Below are 17,218 nucleotides of genomic sequence, written 5' to 3' on the forward strand. Positions count from 1 at the left end.
TCCCACTTACTGTACTGAAGTATAAGCTTATAAAAGGGTTGGTTGGTGACATGAACATCTTCCCACTTACTGTACTGAAGTAGGGGTTTATAGAAGGGGTTGGGTGGTGACATGAACACCTTCCTACTTAATATATTGAAGTAGAGGCTTATAAAATGGGTTGGGGTGGTGACATGAACACCTTCCCACTTACTGTACTGAAGTCGAGGCTTATAGAAGGGGTTGGAGTTGTGACATGAAAACCTTCCCACTTACTGTACTGAAGTAGAGGCTTATAGAAGGGCTTGGGGTGGTGACATGAAAACCTTCCCACTTACTGTACAGAAATAGAGGCTTATAGAAGGTGTTGGGGTGGTGACGTGAACACCTTCCCACTTACTGTACTGAAGTCGAGGCTTATAGAAGTTGTTGGGCTGGTGACATGAAAACCTTCCTACTTACTGTAATGAAGTAGAGGCTTATAGAAGGGGTTGTCGTGGTGACATGAACACCTTTCCACTTACTGTACTGAAGTAGAAGCTTATAGAAGGGGTTGGAGTGGTGACATGAACATCTTCCCACTTACTGTACTGAAGTAGAGGCTTATAGAAGGGGTTGGGGTGGTGACGTGAACACCTTCCCACATACTGTACTGAAGTAGGGGTTTGTAGAAGGGGTTGGGGTGGTGACATGAACACCTTCCCACTTACTGTACTGAAGTATGGGTTTGTAGAAGGGGTTGGGGTGGTGACGTGAACACATTCCCACTTACTGTACTGAAGTAGAAGCTTATAGAAGGGGTTGGGTGGTGACATGAACACCTTCCCACTTACTGTACTGAAGTCAAGGCTTATACAAGGCGTTGGCGTGGTGACATGAACACCTTCCCACTTACTGTACTGAAGTAGACGCTTATAGCAGGGGTTGGGGTGGTGACATGAACACCTTCTCACTTACTGTACTGAATTAGAGGCTTATAGAAGGGGTTGGGTGGTGTCATGAGCACCTTCCCAATGACTGTATTGAAGTAGAGGCTTATAGAAGGGGTTGGGTGGTGACATGAACACCTTCCCACTTACTGTACTGAAGTAGAGGCTTATAGAATGGGTTGGAGTGGTGACCTGAACACCTTCCCACTTACTGTACTGAAGTAGAGGCTTATAGATGTGGTGGGGTGGTGACATGAGCACCTTCCCACTTACTGTACTGAAGTAGGGGCTCATAGAATGGGTTGGAGTGGTGACATGAACATCTTCCCACTTACTGTACTGAAGTAGAGGCTTGTAGTAGGGGTTGGGTGGTGACATGAACACCTTCCCACTTACTGTACTGAAGTAGAAGCTTATAGAAGGGGTTGGTGTGGTGACATGAACACATTCCCACTTACTTTACTGAAGTAGGGTTTTATAGAAGGGGTTGGTGTGGTGACATGAGCACCTTTCCACTTACTGTACTGAAGTAGAGGCTTATAGAAGGGGTTGGGGTGGTGACATGAGCACCTTCACACTTACAGTACTGAAGTAGAGGCTTATGGAAGGGGTTCGGGTGGTGACATGAAAGCCTTCCCACTTACTGTACTGAAGTAGAGGCTTATAGAAGGGGTTGGGGTGGTGACATGAGCACCTTTCCACTTACTGTACTGAAGTAGGGGCTTATAGAAGGAGTTCGGGTGGTGACATGAGCACCTTCCCACTTACTGTACTGAAGTAGAGACTTATGGAAGGAGTTTCGGTGGTGACATGAACACCTTCCCACTTACTGTATTGAAGTAGAGGCTTATAGAAGGGGTTGTGTGGTGACATTAGCACCTTCCCACTTACTGTACTGAAGTAGAGCCTTATAGAAGGTGTTGGGTGGTGACATGAACACATTCCCACTTACTGTAGTGAAGTAGAGGCTTATAGAAGGGGTTGGGTGGTGACATGAACGCCTTCCCACTTACTGTACTGAAGTAGAAGCTTATAGAAGGGGTTGGGTGGTGATATGAACACCTTGCCACTTACTGTACTGAAGTAGGGGCTTATAGATGAGGTTGAGGTGGTGACATGAGCACCTTCCCACTTACTGTACTGAAGTAGGGGCTTATAGAAGGAGTTGGCGTGGTGACATGAACGCCTTCCCACTTACTGTACTGAAGTAGGGGTTTATAGAAGGGGTTGGGTGGTGACATGAACACCTTCCTACTTAGTGTATTGAAGTAGAGGCTTATAGAAGGGGTTGGGGTAGTGACATGAACACCTTCCCACTTACTGTACTGATGTCGAGTCTTATAGAAGGGGTTGGTGTGGTGACATGAAAACCTTCCCACTTACTGTACTGAAGTAGAGGCTTATAGAAGGACTTGGGGTGGTGACATGAAAACCTTCCCAGTTACTGTACTGAAGTAGAGGCTTATAGAAGGGGTTGGGGTGGTGACGTGAACACCTTCCCACTTACTCTACTGAAGTCGAGGCTTATAGAAGGGGTTGGGCTGGTGACATGAACACCTTCCCACTTACTGTACTGAAGTAGAGGCTTATAGAATGGGTTGTCGTGGTGACATGAACACCTTTCCACTTACTGTACTGAAGTAGAAGCTTATAGAAGGGGTTGGAGTGGTGACATGAACATCTTCCCACTTACTGTACTGAAGTAGAGGCGTATAGAAGGGGTTGGGGTGGTGACATGAACACCTTCCCACTTACTGTACTGAAGTAGGGGTTTGTAGAAGGGGTTGGGGTGGTGACATGAACACATTCCCACTTACTGTACTGAAGTAGAAGCTTATAGAAGGGGTTGGGTGGTGACATGAACACCTTCCCACTTACTGTACTGAAGTCAAGTCTTATAGAAGGGGTTGGCGTGGTGACATAAACAACTTCCCACTTACTGTACTGAAGTAGACGCTTATAGCAGGGGTTGGGGTGGTGACATGAGCACCTTCCCACTTACTCTACTGAAGTAGGGGCTTATAGAAGGGGTTGGCGTGGTGACATGAACGCCTTCCCACTTACTGTACTGAAGTAGAGGCTTATACAAGGGGTTGGGTGGTGACATGAACACCTTCCCACTTACTGTACTGAAGTAGGGGCTTATAGATGAGGTTGGGGTGGTGACATGAGCACCTTCCCACTTACTGTACTGAAGTAGGGCCTTATAGAAGGTGTTGGCGTGGTGACATGAACGCCTTCCCACTTACTGTACTGAAGTAGAGGCTTATAGAAGGGGTTGGGTGGTGACATGAACACCTTCCCACTTACTGTACTGAAGTAGAAGCTTATAGAAGGGGTTGGTGTGGTGACATGAACACATTCCCACTTACTTTACTGAAGTAGAGGCTTACAAAAGGGGTTGGTGTGGTGACATGAGCACCTTTCCACTTACTGTACTGAAGTAGAGGCTTATAGAAGGGGTTGGAGTGGTGACATGAGCACCTTCCCACTTACTGTACTGAAGTAGAGGCTTATGGAAGGGGTTCGGGTGGTGACATGAAAGCCTTCCCACTTACTGTACTGAAGTAGAGGCTTATAGAAGGGGTTGGGGTGGTGACATGAGCACCTTTCCACTTACGGTACTGAAGTAGGGGCTTATAGAAGGTGTTCGGGTGGTGACATGAGCACCTTCCCACTTACTGTACTGAAATAGAGACTTATGGAAGGAGTATGGGTGGTGACATGAACACCTTCCCACTTACTGTATTGAAGTAGAGGCTTATAGAAGGGGTTGTGTGGTGACATGAGCACCTTCCCACTTACTGTACTGAAGTAGAGGCTTATAGAAGGGGTTGGGGTGGTGACGTGAACACCTTCCCACTTACTGTACTGAAGTAGAGGCTTATAGAAGGGGTTGGGGTAGTGACATGAAAACCTTCCCACTTAGTGTACTGAAGTAGAGGCTTATAGAAGGGGTTGGCGTGGTGACATGAACACCTTTACACTTAATGTACTGAAGTAGAAGCTTATAGAAGGGGTTGGAGTGGTGACATGAACACCTTCCCACTTACTGTACTGAAGTACAGGCTTATAGAAGGGGTTGGGGTGGTGACATGAACACCTTCCCACTTACTGTAGTGAAGTAGAGGCTTATAGAAGGGGTTGGGTGGTGACATGAACACCTTCCCACTTACTGTACTGAAGTAGAGGCTTATAGAATGGGTTGGAGTGGTGACCTGAACACCTTCCCACTTACTGTACTGAAGTAGAGGCTTATAGATGAGGTTGGGGTGGTGACATGAACACATTCCCACTTACTTTACTGAAGTAGAGGCTTATATAGAAGGGGTTGGTGTGGTGACATGAGCACCTTTCCACTTACTGTACTGAAGTAGAGGCTTATAGAAGGGGTTGGGGTGGTGACATGAGCACCTTCCCACTTACTGTACTGAAGTAGAGGCTTATGGAAGGGGTTCGTGTGGTGACATGAAAGCCTTCCCACTTACTGTACTGAAGTAGAGGCTTATAGAAGGGGTTGGGGTGGTGACATGAGCACCTTTCCACTTACTGTCCTGAAGTAGAAGCTTATAGAAGGGGTTGGTGTGGTGACATGAACACATTCCCACTTACTTTACTGAAGTAGAGGCTTATAGAAGGTGTTGGGGTGGTGACATGAACACATTCCCACTTACTGTACTGAAGTAGAAGCTTATAGAAGGGGTTGGAGTGGTGACATGAACATCTTCCCACTTACTGTACTGAAGTAGAGGCTTATAGAAGAGGTTGGGGTGGTGACATGAATACCTTGCCACTTACCGTACCGAAGTAGGGGCTTATAGAAGGGGTTGGGGTGGTGACATGAACGCCTTCCCACTTACTGTACTGAAGTATAAGCTTATAGAAGGGTTGGTTGGTGACATGAACATCTTCCCACTTACTGTACTGAAGTAGGGGTTTATAGAAGGGGTTGGGTGGTGACATGAACACCTTCCTACTTAGTGTGTTGAAGTAGAGGCTTATAGAAGGGGTTGGGTGGTGACATGAACACCTTCCCACTTACTGTACTGAAGTCGAGGCTTATAAAAGTGGTGGGGGTGGTGACATGAAAACCTTCCCACTTACTGTACTGAAGTAGAGACTTATAGAAGGGCTTGGGGTGGTGATATGAAAACCTTCCCACTTACTGTACTGAAGTAGAGGCTTATAGAAGGGGTTGGGGTCGTGACGTGAACACCTTTCCACTTACTCTACTGAAGTCGAGGCTTATAGAAGGGGTTGGGGTGGTCACATGAAAACCTTCCCACCTACTGTACTGAAGTAGAGGCTTATAGAAGGGGTTGGCGTGGTGACATGAACACCTTTCCACTTACTGTACTGAAGTAGAAGCTTATAGAAGGGGTTGGAGTGGTGTCATGAACATCTTCCCACTTACTGTACTGAAGTAGAGGCTTATAGAAGGGGTTGGGGTGGTGACATGAACACCTTCCCACTTATGTACTGAAGTAGGGGTTTGTAGAAGGGGTTGGTGTGGTGACATGAACACATTCCCACTTACTGTACTGAAGTAGAAGCTTATAGAAGGTGTTGGGTGGTGACATGAACACCTTCCCACTTACTGTATTGAAGTCAAGGCTTATAGAAGGGGTTGGTGTGGTGACATGAACACCTTCCCACTTACTGTACTGAAGTAGACGCTTATAGCAGGGGTTAGGGTGGTGACATGAACACCTTCCCACATACTGTACTGAATTAGAGGCTTATAGAAGGGGTTGGGTGGTGACATGAACACCTTCCCACTTACTGTACTGAAGTAGAGGCTTATAGAAGGGGTTGGGTGGTGACATGAGCACCTTGCCACTTACTGTAGTGAAGTAGAGGCTTATAGAAGGGATTGGGTGGTGACATGAGCACCTTCCCACTTACTGTACTGAAGTAGAAGCTTATAGAAGGGGTTGGGTGGTGACATGAACACCTTGCCACATACTGTACTTAAGTAGGGGCTTATAGAAGGGGTTGGGGTGGTGATATGAACGCTGTCCCACTTACTGTACTGAAGTATAAGCTTATAAAATGGTTGGTTGGTGACATGAACATCTTCCCACTTACTGTACTGAAGTAGGGGTTTATAGAAGGGGTTGGGTGGTGACATGAACACCTTCCTACTTAGTATATTGAAGTAGAGGCTTATAAAAGGGGTTGGGGTGGTGACATGAACACCTTCCTCTTACTGTACTGAAGTCGAGGCTTATAGAAGGGGTTGGAGTGGTGACATGAAAACCTTCCCACTTACTGTACTGAAGTAGAGGCTTATAGAATGGCTTGGGGTGGTGACATGAAAACCTTCCCACTTACTGTACAGAAATAGAGGCTTATAGAAGGGGTTGGGGTGGTGACGTGAACACCTTCCCACTTACTGTACTGAAGTCGAGGCTTATAGAAGTTGTTGGGCTGGTGACATGAAAACCTTCCTACTTACTGTACTGAAGTAGAGGCTTATAGAAGGGGTTGGCGTGGTGACATGAACACCTTTCCACTTACTGTACTGAAGTAGAAGCTTATAGAAGGGGTTGGAGTGGTGACATGAACATCTTCCCACTTACAGTACTGAAGTAGAGGCTTATAGAAGGGGTTGGGGTGGTGACGTGAACACCTTCCCACATACTGTACTGAAGTAGGGGTTTGTAGAAGGGGTTGGGGTGGTGACATGAACACATTCCCACTTACTGTACTGAAGTAGAAGCTTATAGAAGGGGTTGGGTGGTGACATGAACACCTTCCCACTTACTGTACTGAAGTCAAGGCTTATAGAAGGGGTTGGCGTGGTGACATGAACACCTTCCCACTTACTGTAGTGAAGTAGACGCTTATAGCAGGGGTTGGGGTGGTGACATGAACACCTTCCCACTTACTGTACTGAATTAGAGGCTTATAGAAGGGGTTGGGTGGTGACATAACACCTTCCCACTTACTGTAGTGAAGTAGAGGCTTATAGAAGGGGTTGGGTGGTGACATGAACACCTTCCCACTTACTGTACTGAAGTAGAGGCTTATAGAAGGGGTTGGGGTGGTGACATGAGCACCTTTCCACTTACTGTACTGAAGTAGAGGCTTATAGAAGGGGTTGGGGTGGTGACATGAGCACCTTCCCACTTACTGTACTGAAGTAGAGGCTTATGGAAGGGGTTCGGGTGGTGACATGAAAGCCTTCCCACTTACTGTACTGAAGTAGAGGCTTATAGAAGGGGTTGGGGTGGTGACATGAGCACCTTTCCACTTACTGTACTGAAGTAGGGGCTTATAGAAGGAGTTCGGGTGGTGACATGAGCACCTTCCCACTTACTGTACTGAAGTAGAGACTTATGGAAGGGGTTTGGTGTCGCGCTCCTTCTGCCCGCAGAGAGAAACACGACACCTCAGTTGTTCATCAGAGCTCTTTATTCTTCTCTCTCTCTCCTCTGATCATTCTCTGGTTCTCTGATGATCTTTCAAGGCAGTTACGGTTATATATATATGAATTGTGAGACAATCAGGTTACAGAGTACAATAGTACAATCAGGTTAATCAGTTTACAGAGTTCAATAGTAGGATTACAGTATATCAAAAAGTACATAGTGTGTACAGATACAGAAGAACAATCAGTTATAGGATATGCAGGGAGAGCAAGATTATAATATAATACAATCAGAGCAACTAAAAGGCATATGGAAGCATAAGTCACTTTTGTCCAATTAAAGCAGTTCCTTTTGGCCCTGGCTCAATGCCGGGGCCGTCTTCCCAGACAGCGTCAGCTGCTGGCTTAGTGCCGGGGCCAGTTCTCACGGCAGTATCAGTCATACGTTGCAAACCAGGTTGCCCTGGCTTAGTGCCAGTTCCTCAATGTTGCAGATCATGCTGCCCCGGCTCAATGCCAGTTCTTAATGTTGCAAACCAGGAGCCCCAGCTTGGTGCCAGGTGTCGCACTGAAGTCATTGATGTTCCTTGATGTTGCAGTCTGAGTTGCCCCGGCTCAATGCCAGGGTACAGTCCTTGTTGCAATCTATGTTGCCCCGGCTCAATGCCAGGGTACAGTTCTAGTTCAGTGTCAGTTCAGTGTCAGCCTACTGGCTCAGCGCCGGGGCTCCTTCTTTAAGCAGTGTCAGCTGTTTGTTGCAATTCTATGTCTCAGCATCTGGGCCACACTGATGTCCTGCATCAGGGCCACACTGAAATCCTCAGTGTCTCAGCATCTGGGCCACACTGATGTCGTGCATCAGGGCCACACTGAAACCCTCAAGCCAGGCCAGGCTTAGGATGGGGTCTGCAGCCCCCGACAGCTCCCCCTTTTCTTTTATTTTTTAAAAAAGAAAGGGTTTGAGACCGTGCCTGTCTTAGGTTGAGGGGTCAAGCACATGTCCTTACCCGTCTTTGAATACTGTAGAACATGCCACAGCACCCGTCTTTGAATACCGTAGAGCATGCTACAGCTTCTGTCTTAGGTTGGTACATGGCCACCTCCTACATTACCCGTTATGGGCTTCCGGTCTAGCACTGCAGGTAGGTTAGGTAACAGATGAAGATGCTGGACAGGTAACAGATGAAGATGCTGGACAAGGCGATGGTGTAAGTAAGCATTGTTGAAGGCACATAAGCAAAATCGGAGCTTTTGTGGTTGAAAAAAGAAGAGGCAAGGCCGTACCTGCAGGAGAGACTGATGCTGGAAAATAGTTATCAAAAGAAGATTAAACTTTGTGTTGGTGAATTATCATCATGGCCTGAATAGTGTCAAGCCTAAGTCTTATGAAATGGAGTAATTTATTAAAAATACATGGCCCGAAAATCAGAATTAAGAGTAGGATGATAAGAGGGCCAGTGATAGTAGATAGGAGGGTGGTGAGCCAAGGAGATTTATAAAACCAATGCTCAAACCATCCTTGTTGGGATTCAAATTCTTGTTGTCTCTTAGCTAATCTCTCATTGACTTTTTCCATGGTTTCTCTGACTACTCCAGTATGGTCTGCATAGAAGCAACATTGTTCTTTTATAGCTACACAAAGGCCGCCTTCACGCAAGAAGAGTAAATCTAAGCCTCTTCTATTTTGTAAAACAACCTCTGACAGGGAGGTCAGAGATTTTTCTAGTGCAGAAATAGATTTTGCCATAGCTGCTAAGTCTTCATTCATAGCTGTTTGCAGAAGTAACAATTGGTTCTCATGTACAAAGGCGGCAGTTCCAGTCCCTATGCCTGCAGCTATCCCACCTATGCCCAGAAGGAGGGCTATAGTCATACTAATAGGTTCCCTAGGGTAACGATTACGTCCTTCAAGTGACCCTAACACATAGTCGGATGTTAAATAGGAAATACTAGGCCATAATTGGATTAATACACAAAAATCGGAACTAAAGTTTAAAACTGTGGTAGATATGCAAGGAGTTAGTCCTGTACTACAAGCCCAATAAGTTCCACTTGGGCCCCAAAGATAATGGTTATCTTTATTATTATTAGCTAAAGTAAAATTAATACTACATAAATGTGAGTGAGAAGGGGGTATATTCCCTATACAAAGTCCTTGTCCGGAGAATTTTGTGATGGTAAGCTTGGAGCTAGGTAAAATGGCACATTTAGGATCAGGTTTACTACTATAATTCCAAAAAATATTTATGGCAATTCCTTCATAATAAGGAGGACTGGAAGTAAGACACAACCAGCATTCTTTGGTTCGGTTAGGATATGTATGATTAAGAGCATAAAAAGCACTATTGATTAGGTTAAATAAACGATTTTCAGAACTAAGAGTGGCAGGCGTAGTTTTGAGTGAAATATCAGTTTTAGGATAAATAGAAGGAGTGATAATTGGGGCAATTGGTTGTTTAAATAAATGAAGTATAGATTGAGAAGGAGGTCTTTGATCTATCAGTACTGTATTAGGTCCTACAGCTATCGGAACAGTATTTTGTTGTAGTTTAATAGTGAACCAAAGGCCAAAATCATATCCGGGAGCATAAAATCGGAGACCCCAAGTTTTTCCTTTAAGCCAGTGGGGTAAATTATTTTCATTTTTTCCTTGATTAGAAAAGGAAATATTTAATGGATTGCAGAGAAAATTAGAGCCACAAATGGTTTGTGGTAATTTGGATGCATAACAATTATCTTTACCTGAAGGGGTAAAATTACGGTGTACCGTAATCCAATCTCAGGTGGACGAAGGGTTCCAATATGCGTCCCCTGTAGTTTCACATCCCCAGGCAGCACAGAAAAAGGACTCTATGTCCCCACATAATTTCTTTTGTTGGGGGTTTCGGCCATCTTTGGGACAAACATAAAAGTCTGTGTTTCCAAGAAAGCATCTACGTTGTGGGTCTTGACACCCCCTATGGATCCACCCTTCTCCTAAATTATTTTTTATCTTAATATTGGGATTTTTTATTTCGGGTGAATCCCAGGTGTCCACTCCAATAGTTAGTTGACATATGTCTGGGTGTAGAGTTGGCCACCATGTTCCGAGGGCATGTACACCCTCTACTGACCAGACTACTTTACCAGTCTGGGAATAAACTTGCCATGTGAGAGATATAGGGATGTGGGGATTAATTCCTGATGTCAGGAAGGGAAGTAGTCGATGTAGGATTATCCTCCGGAACAGTATCAGAGGTGTCATCTTCAATGGTTTGTTCAGGCACCGCGGTGACTCGTATCAGTCGTTCTGGGACCCACACTGGAACCTGTTGATCCTGTGGAAAAACACAAACAGACCCTCGGACCCTACGGAGAACAGGGTCTGGACCCTTCCATTGTCCAGTGAGGACATCTTTCCACTTGACCCATGGTTGAGGAGGGGAATTAGGAGAGCCATGACGGTCAGCAGCTGAACGCCCATTGTCATCCAAAGTTAAAAAATTTAAAATGAAAAGAATTATGTTAAGTTTATCCCTGGGGGATCTATAGGAGACTCCAATGCCTCCTTTTTGTTTTAATAATTGATTTTTGAGAGTAAGGTGGGCGCGTTCAATGATACCTTGGCCTTGAGGGTTGTAGGGAATTCCAGTTACCAATTGTATGTCAAATGTATCAGCAAAATGTTTAAAACTTTTAGAGGTATAAGCAGGTCCATTATCTGTTTTAATAATTTTTGGAATGCCCCAACAAGCAAATGTTTGTAAACAATGTTGAATAACATTGTTTACTTTCTCTCCGGTTAAAGGAGAGGCCATAATAACTCCTGAATATGTGTCAATAGACACATGGACATACTTTAGATTCCCAAATTCAGGGATATGAGTGACATCCATTTGCCAAATATGATTAGGTAAAAGACCACGTGGATTTACTCCAAGTGATTGAACTGGAATAAGAGGTGCACAGTTTTGACAATTTTTAACTATTTGTCTGGCAATATCTTTTGAAATAGGAAATTTTCTGCGTAGGGTAGTGGAATTTACATGAAATTTATCATGGAAAAGTTTGGCCTGTTCTGTAACAGAGAATACATAGGTTGCTTTAGTGGCTATATCAGCTAAGTTATTGCCTTTTGTTAAAGGTCCAGGCAGTTTGGTATGAGCTCTAATATGACCTACATAAAAGGGATGGGATCGCTCATGGATCAATTGTTGTAAGCTATTAAAATAGGAGGTAATGGTAGAGTGTTGAGAAATATAAGGCACTGTTTCTAACACAGCTAATGAATTTTTAACATAACAGCTATCAGTAAGTAAATTAAATGATTTATCTTTTAATAATTTAAAAGCTAGTATAACTGTGGCTAATTCAGCAATTTGGGCAGAAGAGGCTGGAATAATAGTAGTATGTACTTCTTTATTAATTATTACAACTCCAGACCCATTTTTAGATCCATCAGTAAACACTATAACACCTTCTATTATGGGATTAACCTTCGTTATTTTTGGGAAAATAATAGGAGTGTTTAAACAAAATTGAATCCAGGGATGTTTAGGATAATGATTATCAAATTTTGCATTTGTAGTACATTGAAGTATAGCCCAATCTGTATCATTATTAATCAACCATAGCAATTGTTTAACAGTATAGGGAGTAATAATAAATTTTGGATGTGTCCCAAATGTAGATATGCAACTTTCTATGCCTTTAAATATTAGCTGGGACACAGCATTGGGGTAGGATTGAAGCACCTTAGAGGGAGAACTAGGCAAATTAAGGGTACATAAAGGACCCCCTTGCCAGATAATACCTGATGGACTGTGTGCTTCCGGAATGACAATAAATGACAGAGGTTGAGTTAAATCACAACGAGATACCTGACAAGATTTTAGACGTTCTTGAACTAGCTGAATCGCCTGTCTGGCTTCAGGTGTGAGAACTCTTATAGAATTTAAGTTAGGATTTCCTTTGAGCAAATCAAAGAGAGGCTTTAGTTCTCCTGTAGATAGTTTTAGATAAGGCCTAATCCAATTGATGTCTCCTAATAACTTTTGAAAATCATTAAGCGTTTTTAAGTGATCTATTCTTATGGTAAGTTTTAAAGGTTGTACTGTAGTAGCTGATAATTTAGTTCCCAAATAGTCTTGTAAATTTCCTGTTTGTATTTTGTTTGGGGCAATAATTAGACTCCATGATGCCAATTCTTTGGTTAAAAATATTAAAGATTCCTTTAAAAGGGCTATTTCTTTATGGCATAAGAGGATATCATCCATGTAATGATAAATTAAAAGTTGTTTAAATCTTTCTCGGGTAGATTTTAAAGCTTTATCCACATAAATTTGGCACAAGGTAGGACTATTAGCCATACCTTGGGGCAACACAACCCATTCAAATCTTTGATCAGGTTGAGCATGATTGATAGAGGGTAAGGTGAAAGCAAATCTCCAGCAATCATTTTTATGTAATGGTATGGAGAAAAAACAATCTTTTATATCAATAATAATAGTAGGCCATCCTTTGGGCAGAGCAGAAACTAAAGGTAGGCCACATTGAATGGGCCCCATAGGGTACATCTGATCATTAATTGCTCTGAGATCATGAAGCAGTCTCCATTTCCCTGATTTCTTTTTAATAACAAAAATAGGTGTATTCCAAGGATAGGTAGAAGGTTGGACATGACCAGCATCAAGCTGTTCCCTGACTAGATTTTGGGCAGCCTCTAATTTTTCTTTGGTCAGGGGCCACTGAGGTATCCATCGAGGCTTATCATCTTTCCAAATTATTGGAATTTTATCTGTTTCAGTGGCCCCTAGGAAAAACCCAGTCCTGTGGTATTAGTTTTTGGAATAGGTATACTTGGAGGGGAAGTATTACCTTGATTGTGCTTGCCTAATCCTTTTCCTTCTTTATACCCCATATGTTGTAACATATTTTTAATTGGGGTACCTTTATAGATTTGATCAGTAGTTAATTTAACATCCATTTGTTGTAAAATATCCCTTCCCCATAGGGAGATGGGTAAATCACATACATATGGCTGAAATATTCCAGAATGACCTTCACTATCTTTCCATTGTAAAGAAGCTGCACTCTGGTCGGGACTGGAAGCTACGCCCAGTCCTCTTAGGGTCTGGTTGGCTGTAACAAGTGGCCAGCCTTTTGGCCAGTCATTAGAAGAGATAATGCTTTTATCTGCTCCTGTATCTAATAATCCTGTAAATTCCTTTCCCCCTATGGTAAGTTTTAATAATGGACGGTCCCCAAGATTCATAGTGAAGCAAGCAAAAGGATCCCCAGTAGATTTAAATTCTTGAGATCCCCTAATTTTATCGTTTCTGGACCATAGGGTATGATTACTTGGTAGAATTAACATTTGAGCAATTTGATCTCCCGGAGATATTACTGTAATTCCTCTAGGAGATGAAACCATAATTTTTACTTTTCCCTCAAAATTAGAATCAATAACCCCTGGATGAACTATAAGTCCTTTTAGGGTAGGTGAACTTTTACCTAATAAAAGTTCAACCGAATTTTGTGGTATTTTGTCATTCCAATCTGAATCTATCATTTGAACTCCCATATCAGGAGTTAAGACCAGTCTGGAGGTGGCACAGATGTCCAGTCCTGCGTTCCCTTTAGTAGCTCTGGATTCCCTCCTTTCTCCGTAGGGGGGTACCATTGCCTTAGAACCTGTTGAATTACCCTGTAAATTTGTTGTGGGCCCCAGGGTAGGCCCTGCTTCCCGTTTTTTGTCAGTCTTGGGTTAGGTCCTAAATAATTACCATTTTTATCCTTAACTGATTGGCATACACTTGTCCAATGATTACCCTTTTTACATCTAGGACATAGCCCTGGTTTTAGATTTTTATTTGGAGTTTTATTTGGACAATTGGTTTTGTAATGTCCAAATTGTCCACAAAGAAAGCAAGTTCTGGAGGTTATTTTATATGATGGGTTGGTATTATAGGGTTTTTGTAACCCTTGTACAATGGCTGAAGCTAACACTTGTCCCTGAATAGTAGAATCATTTATATCTCTGCAAACCTTTAAATAGGCAGATAAATCTTTAGTTTTCCAGGGTCTAATGGCTTCTTTACACCATTTATTAGCTTGTTCATATGCTAATTGCTTGATCAAAGGCATAGCTTGATCAGCTTCCCCAAATATTCGACCAGCTGTTTGTATTAACCTGTCTACAAAATCTGCATATGGTTCATTAGAACCTTGTATTACTTTAGACAATTGACCTTGTAAATCCCCTGAGCCTTGAAGAGTTCTCCAGGCTCTTACTGCGGCAGTAGCAATTTGTTGATACACCGCGGGAGGATATTGAATTTGAGCCTGAATATTATCATATTGTCCTTGCCCTGTGAGCATTTCTATATTCCATGCAGGATTGCCTGCTGCTGCATTCCTTCTGGCTGTATCTAAACAAATCTCTTGGTGAGTTGTTTTCCACATTAAATATTGCCCACCAGTCAAAGTAGCCCTAGCTAAATTCTCCCAATCTCTAGGGATCAAGTTTGAAGATGAAATAGTCTCTACAAGTGACATAGTGAATGCAGCTTGAGGACCATAAGTACTAGCTGCTTCTTTTAATTGCTTTATTAATTTAAAATCTAATGGTTGATGATACCTCTGATTTTGTGGATTTTCAAATACAGGAAAACAAGAACTAGTATTGGGCTCATGTTTCCACCAAGGTTGCTTCAAGGGGTTTTCTGGGTAATACGGATTATATTCAGGAAGAGGTACCTTAGGAGGTTCCTCAGGTCCCGGGGGGGCAGGAGGAAAGAAATTGGGCTGTATATTAGAACCATAGGATGGTGGAACTAATTGTGGCACTTTAAAATTAAAGTCTTTAAGTGAAGGATACAATTTCTTACCACTAGGTGGTGCCGACTGTATATTGTCGGCTCTTGGTTTAGGTTCCTCATCTGATAGTTCCTCCCCTGACTCAGAATGGTTAGATTTAATGGGAGGAAAGGAACACAATGATCTTTGTTCTTTTACTTCCTCTAGGATATTATTTCCTTCATCTAGAGGGGGTTGAAATTTCTCTTTTTTCTTTGAAGTTAAACAGTCTTTTACAAGAGACCATATAGCTAAAGTGCCAGCAGGTAATTTTTCTTGTTGATCAATTTTAAATAATTCTTCACCCAATTGTTCCCATTGTGGGATATCTAATAATCCTGTATCTAAAAACCAAGGAGATATAATTTCTACTGTTTGTAAAAATTTCCTTGCCATGGAGGCTTTTAAAGGTGTACCATTAATTCTTAAAAGAGCATTTAAAGGCCCTTCCATACGAGCTCTAGACATTTCTGAACCCATATTCTAGTTGTTTTGTCTAATTGAGTCGGCGCAAAGAAAAGAGACACCAGTTTTATAAATCAGTTTTATTGCGTCCTTCCTATTTTTTGTTCCTTTATTCTATAGCTATTATGGCCGCCTTTTGCGTGCCCTTGGACTTTTTAATAAGTCCTGATCGCTTTTTTGCAATTGTAATCACTTATTATTACTTTTAATTGGACCGTTTTACACGTGTCCTAATTTAATTATTATAATGTCCCTGGACTACCTTTCTTTGTTTAATTGCTTTGTAATGTCCCCGGACCACCCTCCGTGTGTCCTAATTGTCGCGAACTTTCACTTTAATTGGACTACTTTTCGTATGTCTTAATAATTATAATGTAATGTTAAGGCTGCCTTTATTTCTTTTATATCATTTATCTATAAGACTTATTATAACTTTAATCTTAAAAATTTAATCTTAAAAACTATTTAAAAACTTTAATCTTAAAAACTTATTAAAACTTTAACCTTAAAAACTTTATTATAACTTTAATCTTAAAAACATTTAATCTTAAAAACTTATAATATTAATCTTAAAAAACTTAAACTTAAAAACTTACTATAATATTAATCTTAAAAAACTTAATCTTAAAAACTTATTATAATCTTAAAAACTTACCTAGGTAGTTGCTTCGATTCCCGGGTTTCGGCACCAGAATGTCGTGCTCCTTCTGCCCGCAGAGAGAAACACGACACCTCAGTTGTTCATCAGAGCTCTTTATTCTTCTCTCTTTCTCCTCTGATCATTCTCTGGTTCTCTGATGATCTTTCAAGGCAGTTACGGTTATATATATATGAATTGTGAGACAATCAGGTTACAGAGTACAATAGTACAATCAGGTTAATCAGGTTACAGAGTTCAATAGTAGGATTACAGTATATCAAAAAGTACATAGTGGGTACAGATACAGAAGAACAATCAGTTATAGGATATGCAGGGAGAGCAAGATTATAATATAATACAATCAGAGCAACTAAAAGGCATATGGAAGCATAAGTCACTTTTGTCCAATTAAAGCAGTTCCTTTTGGCCCTGGCTCAATGCCGGGGCCGTCTTCCCAGACAGCGTCAGCTGCTGGCTTAGTGCCGGGGCCAGTTCTCACGGCAGTATCAGTCATACGTTGCAAACCAGGTTGCCCTGGCTTAGTGCCAGTTCCTCAATGTTGCAGATCATGCTGCCCCAGCTCAATGCCAGTCCTTAATGTTGCAAACCAGGAGCCCCGGCTTGGTGCCAGGTGTCGCACTGAAGTCATTGATGTTCCTTGATGTTGCAGTCTGAGTTGCCCCGGCTCAATGCCAGGGTACAGTCCTTGTTGCAATCTATGTTGCCCCGGCTCAATGCCAGGGTACAGTTCTAGTTCAGTGTCAGTTCAGTGTCAGCCTACTGGCTCAGCGCCGGGGCTCCTTCTTTAAGCAGTGTCAGCTGTTTGTTGCAATTCTATGTCTCAGCATCTGGGCCACACTGATGTCCTGCATCAGGGCCACACTGAAATCCTCAGTGTCTCAGCATCTGGGCCACACTGATGTCGTGCATCAGGGCCACACTGAAATCCTCAAGCCAGGCCAGGCTTAGGATGGGGTCTGCAGCCCCCGACAGTTT

This window comes from Sciurus carolinensis, chromosome 7, assembly GCF_902686445.1.
Source record: "Sciurus carolinensis chromosome 7, mSciCar1.2, whole genome shotgun sequence".
NCBI classification, from domain to species: Eukaryota; Metazoa; Chordata; class Mammalia; order Rodentia; family Sciuridae; genus Sciurus; species Sciurus carolinensis.